The 6,943-nt window shown below is 35.0% G+C and overlaps 1 long non-coding RNA gene across 1 annotated transcript; it reads left to right on the forward strand.

Annotated features, from left to right (window-relative positions):
- The first annotated feature begins 809 nt into the window (after nt 1-809).
- Nucleotides 810-1,474, forward strand: LOC123431375. The gene is made up of 2 exons (XR_006623095.1): nt 810-1,106; nt 1,245-1,474. It is a non-coding gene; the product is annotated as an uncharacterized LOC123431375 (long non-coding RNA).
- The last annotated feature ends 5,469 nt before the right edge of the window (nt 1,475-6,943 follow it).

Genomic DNA, 6,943 nt, shown 5'->3' on the forward strand with positions numbered 1-6,943 from the left:
ATTTTTTCATACTTGCCTCAACAACTTCAACCGGGGTGCCTGCTGCTGCGTACGGAACATACTTGCACATACCATCTTCTCGTCTGCTCCTGCTCCCGCTGGCATGTTGTCAAAGTCCATCACAGTTCCATAAGATATTTTCAAGGCACCCAATCTTCCATCAAAGCACCATGGCCGATATGTGGCTCTTTGATACATGCACCTTTGCATCACAATTTTATAGCATAATTAAAGTTTAATTTTCATACGTATATTTAATCAGCAGTGCACCATTTTACCTTGAGTTCATCTTAAAATAACTTTGGGGGGAGGGGGATAAAGGTTATGTGTACAAAATCACCTTTTCCGGAGCAAGATAAAATAAAGCAAAAAAAATAATGGAGGAACTTTTGAAGTAAAAGTGTGATACATAAAACATTGAAGCCTAGGCTGTTTCAGATGAGATCTATTTTGGTATATAAAACAAAAAGGCATGTAATATAAAATTATATGAAAAAATAAAATTGGGTATATATTCATTCTTATTATAGTATTACAAAATTGTATATATAAAAAACAGGCAGGCTTTTAATAACCAGTTATCCACAAGATATATTTTGGTATATATTATAACTCATATAATAATATCACTATTTTGGTATATACCAAAAACAAGGAGTCATTTAATAATCAGTTATCCACAAGATACATTTTGGCATATACATAACTTTCATAACAGTAATAGTGTTTTGATATATATCAAAAATAAGGAGCATTAATAACCAGTTGCCACAAGAAATATTTTGGTACATATTTCAATAACTCTTATAACAATATTAGTTGATAATAGGACTCGGATAGAATGAGAAAGATAACCTCAAATATAATATACCTCCATATTTAGGAAGATTTTCTGAGATTTGACAGTGTCTCTATATAATACCACCACAACTACTCACATAGAAGGAGAAATACCAGCCGTCAGGACTATATTGCTATAGGCGAAAAAAGAAATAGGAAACCATTTCTCATGGCACTTATCAAGAACAACACTAGTACCATGTGCTTGGTAATTCTTCTCATGTCTACCACTTTGTTGCCATGCCACGCAACTGGGAGAAACAAAGGTACACTCAATTGTTTATATCAATCCAATTTTAGATAAACATAAACACACCTTACTTTTCGAGACTGTCTTGAGTAACTTGTGTAATTTAAACTACATTGCTAATCTGAAATGGAATGCAATACTTCGTTGGGTGTAGGTACCACTTCATTGATAGATGTGTGTGGAAAATCTCGGCTATGCGAGGACGATACGTCAATCAATATTAATTGGTGCAAGACTTCTTGTCAAATTTCTGGCTACAGTTTTGAAAGAAGCTACTGTGAGAAGAATAATTGCTGCTGCGCATCCTAAGCGATTAAACGATTTGCCAAAATGTCGTGCTTGTAACATGTAGTGATCTTCAATAAACAATACCTTTTGATTTTAGCATGAAGGTGCAACCTCATAATTTTTTCAATGATGGCGTTATTCAAGTTATTTCGATAGCATTTTTTTCCTAATTCAAGTGGCCAAGGAAATGAGGGGTGACTAATTTCTGTATCACTCCCTTGTTTCCTGTTTACAACCCCCCTTGCCAAAATTATTTTTTCTGTCTCAAGATTCAAGACCCCTTGGCAAACGCGTCAACGCTGACGGCTTTGAATTAGCAAAACGTTTTCGTATATATACTCTAGGATCAAGGTGAATCATCATTGGCTCTAATTTTATTTACAAGCTCTCACACGATAACCCCACGACTCTAATTATTTGAGAAGATAATGCGCAGTAACTCACACAACCACTATACGAGGAGTCCTCATGCATGGAGCCTTTCCATCCCACATGCACACCCATCGTTTTCATTATGCACGCAACTTATTAGTACTCCTAATTAACAAAATAGTAAATGTCACGTGTCCTAACCCTCTTCTATTCTGAAAATGCATTTAAATGGAACCGGGCCTTCTAAATTGTGACGGAGAAAGTATGAAAATAAAGTGAATATATAGCGTCTTGATTGATCAACACGGGTGTAGGCTGGAAGACCAACATGCACTCATTGCCACACCGACACCGGAGCTCTCTTCCAAGGCCAAGGTTATCATAGCTTAATTACTTAATTCGCCAACACATCATAATTGTTTTGATCTCATTAATTAGCTAGCTCGATCTAATGAACGGTTGTACTACGGCTAACCAAATGTGATCGGCCCGTTGAACAAACCATGTAGACATATGAAACTACTCTGTCGAGTGGCGTAGCCATACCAGTGTGCGAGGATGGCCCAACAACATAAATATTTTAATATTTTTAAAGAAATATTTTTTTAGTACACTATATACATGCTATGGGAAAATTTCAGGGTGGTCCATCGACCACCCTGTCCACCCCTAGCAATGCACTGCTTTGGGCCTGAGCTAGGTACTCCAAGCTTGTATTCCTGAATTTCAAAAACCGCACTATAGAATTAAGAAAAATTACATAGGAAAATGATGACATAAATAGATTTTATATCGATCACATCATAAAAATTCAAATTCTATTTTCTGAAGTTTGGCTTAGGCAAGAAGAGGAATATCACTTCTACTTTAGTAAAACCCCTTAAAACCATCAACGGATGAGATCCATCCATATCCCTTCATAAAAAAGAGTAGGGTGATCTTTATAGAAAATACGTAGTCTTGACGTGTGTGTATGCTGCGATGGGCCGGCCCATTGGCGAATAATGTATGCATGTATGACTACTTCGTCTAGTGAAATATAAAGCAAAAAGAATGCTGCTAGCAAGGATTCGAACACAGGAAGATATCCACTTGGACTAACATGCACTTGTGATTATTTAGGCAGCACAACGTATTAAAAAGGTTAATGCAGAAAATTTAAACTCAAACACTTGTTGAAAATATCGAACTTATTTTTAAATTTTAAATAATTTGTAATGCGGACATTTTTTGAAACACAAACAATTTTTCAAGAATAGGAGGTAATGCAGAAAACATCTATATATAAAATTTATTTTTTGAAATGCGAACATTTATAAAAAAAGGAGAATATTTTTTTGAAACATGAGCAATTTTTCATAACTAGCAGGTAATGCAGCAATTTTTTTAAACGATTTTTCTATTTTTTATCTGTTTTGGAAAATGCAAACAATTTCGTAATTAAGTTAAATTTTTTTCGAAAAGGTGGGAACATTTTTTAAGTGTTGAACATTTTTTGACCAAGAAAATAATTTAATGTTCCAAGCTTTTCTTTCAATACGTATTTGTTTTAAAACCTGGCCTTTTTTAAAGAATTGGATATATGAACAACAAAGAAAATATAAAAAATAATTTGAAAAAATTAATAAAACATAATAAATGAAAAATGAAGAAAAGCAAAACAAAAAAAATAAACAGCAAAGGAAAAGGAAAGAAAACTGAGAATAAGAAACCAACAACCAGTGAAAACTGAATTTTTTTGAGTGGTAGGGCAACTTTACTCATTGATCACAAGGTTTACAGGGATAACGATAGGATCATGAAGAGCTCCGAGTGACACATGGCGACCCTCCTCTAAAGAACTATAGAACTTAACTAGATTGTAATCTTCTACATTTAAATCCCTAATTAGGTACAATTTCTAAAGCTTTGAGCTGCTTCAACAATTTATTTTATAATTGTCCCGTAAACACCTTCAGTTACTTCTTTGATCTCTAAAGTTACTGACTTGCAGTCACATGAAATAATAATATGGTTCACTGAGAGATCTAGTGCAAGTGCCAAAGCTTCACGACAAGCGAGTGCTTCCAACGTCCCAGGATTTGTAATATGAGGAGAAGCCATAGCAGAAGAGCCAAGATAATTTCCATTATGATGCCTACACACCGCTGCTGCAGGTCCCCTCAATCTATTACTCGACAATCCACCATCAACATGAATTTTCACTTCTCCTTGACCAGCAACAACCCCATCTCACCTATGTTCTGGGCCACGAGTGGCTCCTCGACATAAAATCTGTGTTCTTGGGTCCTCTATAGAATCTAATTTTGCGATATATCTTTCCACAAAAGAGTGCATTGCATGAGGGCTGTGCATACTGTAGCGTATGCGTTTATCTCATAATTGGGCTAGCCCATCGTGTTACCTAGCCCCCCCCCCCCCCCCCCCGCCTCTCTGCGAATGAGCCACATTTTGCCGCAAAGAGTAGGAAAATTGGTTTTCCATCGTATTTTGTGCATTCGACATTTTCTATTTTTTTTAATTTGTTGAATTGTTTTTGCAATTTTTTATGAATCTTTTTTAAAATCTGCAATTTTTACAAAATTTGTTTAGGAAATTTGTGATTTTTGAATAGGTAGAAATTTTGTTCCAAAAAGATTAACAAATTGGAGAAATTTTTCACTAATAGATAGATTAGTTTGTATAGATGAACTTTTTTAAAATTCGTGAATGCTTGGGTCGGCCTAACAGGCACGTGATGGGAGCGATGTACAGACCCAACATCGGGAGGTCGCTCATCCCGATCGCCCGATTCGGTTGACTTCCCTTAAGAATGGTTGCACCGGTTCACCAGTGGATGGCTTGACTAGTTTGACCCATTGATCGTTCCATTTCGAAAGAAAATTATTTCAACAAAGTTCAAATAAATAAATAAAATCCCGGAATTGAAAATAAAAATGAAACTGGAAAAAGGTAACAAAGTAAAAAGTTCACCGGATTTTGAAAAAAATCTAAGATTAATAAAAGTTCACCAATTTGGATAAAATTATCACAAAATTTTCAAAATCTCATCCATTCTAAAAGAAATTCACGAAATTGAATTTTATGTCATTTGTTTTAGAAAAATAACAAATTTCAAAACATTCAAGTCAATAAACTTCTTTTCGAATTTATGATTTCCTTAAAAATATTAAGAAAATTCTTATTCCGGATTTTTTTGAAATCTATGAACTTATTTCAAATCCACAGTAGTTTCCTAATTTCCTAATTTTACTTATTTTATGAATTCTGAAATTCATTTTATACAAAATTCATTTATTATTAAGAGCATGTTGACTTTTATTATTAAGGGCATGTTAATTTTATTATTCAGACCACGACAACCTTCTGTTTTTTATCATGACGATTTCCGATATGTGGTTCCTATGTGTTTTTGATAATAAAAATATCAAGTGTGGAAAATTTGTGAATGGGCCAACATAGATTTTTCTGAGTCACCACTTTTTTTTACACCTTTTTTAATTTATATGCAAATTTGTGTTTTTTTCATTTTTTTTCTAGGCTAACACTGTTTTTACACTAGTTTAATGATTGTGCCATGGCTGCCAGGATTTTGGCATGGGGCCACGCTGGCAAAGTGGTTGGGGGAGGAGCGAACGGAGTTGGTTCTTTCCATTGAGCCAACCACAATGATTTCGCTGGAATTATTGTCTTGGTATTATTATTGTCCTAGTATTATTGTCTTGGTATATACTACCTATGTCACGGTTTAGAAGGCACGGTTAAGTTTGCGTGCATTTTCACAACACGTAAGGTTTAAGGCGCCTTCTAAACCGTGACGCCTTCTAAACCGTGACGGAGGGAATATCAAAAACAAGGAGGCATTCAATACATTTTGGTATATATTCCAATAACTCTTATGATAGTCTAAAAACAAAGAGGCATTTAATAATGAGCTGTCCACAACGTACATTTTGGTATATATTCCAATAAATCTTATGATAATACTAATATATTGGTATATCAAAAACAAGGAGGCATTTATTAACCAGTTTTTGATAGGATATATTTTGGTATATTCCAATAACTCTTATAGTAGTATTAATTGACATGAGTTGACTATGCATACAAATACAAAGGATGACAACACTAACATTGGATAGCTCCTCTATATAATACCACAACAATAAGGACTCAAATAGAACGAACAACATCAACCTTAAGGAATATCTATCAAGAGGAGGAAAAGAAATAGGTACCCACGCTTCTGATGGCGCTTATCAAGAACAACACAAATGCCATGTGCTTGGTCATTCTTCTGATGTCTAACACTTTGTTGCCATGCGAGGCAACTGGAAGAAAGAAAGGTACACTCATTTGCTTAGTCTAGTCAAATTTTGTATAAATATGCACAGACCTTAGTTTTTGAGACATTCTTGAGTAACTTGTATAATTTATACTACATTACTAATCCGAAATGGGATGGAATACTTCTTTGGTTATAGGTACAACTGCACAGATAGATGTGTGCAAACCTGATCGGTTATGCGAGAACCCAATAGGATACAATGTTACCTTATGTAAGGTTTCATGAGAATGGTCTGGCTACAGTTTCTACAACAGCTATTGCGAGAAGGGTAAATGTTGTTGCGCATCCTAAGGAATTAAACCATGTACCAAAACACCATGCTTGTATGATATGGTGAATTTCAATAAACGATGAAAGTTAATCTTGGCATGATTGTGCAGTTTCATGATTTCATCAATATGGACGATGTTCAAGTTATTTTGATAGCAAAAACAATTTTTCTGAAGTTGGCAAGAAAATGGGGGATGGCAAATTACTGTGTCACTCTGTCCTCTTATGTGTACAAGCCCTCTTACGAAAATCGGTTTTCTCTCTCTCAAGATCTAAGATCCCTTGCCAAGCGCAGCTACACTGACTACTTTGAATCAGCAAAACCATTTTTAATATCAAAGTAACATGAATTAGCAAAGCCCGAGATAAGTTGGATTAGGAAAACCCTTTCATATATCAAAATGACTTGAATAGTGTCTTCATTAATCACGCGAGTGCAGGCGTGGAAGATCCTCACACACTTCCTTGCTGGCGATTGGAATCATTTGACTTCATCAGCCGCTGGACTTGACAAGTGTATGAAGAATCAAGTTCACGTGGAATTAATCTACTATATACTACTCACGCATTGATGT

Source organism: Hordeum vulgare, chromosome 2H, assembly GCF_904849725.1.
Source record: "Hordeum vulgare subsp. vulgare chromosome 2H, MorexV3_pseudomolecules_assembly, whole genome shotgun sequence".
NCBI classification, from domain to species: Eukaryota; Viridiplantae; Streptophyta; class Magnoliopsida; order Poales; family Poaceae; genus Hordeum; species Hordeum vulgare.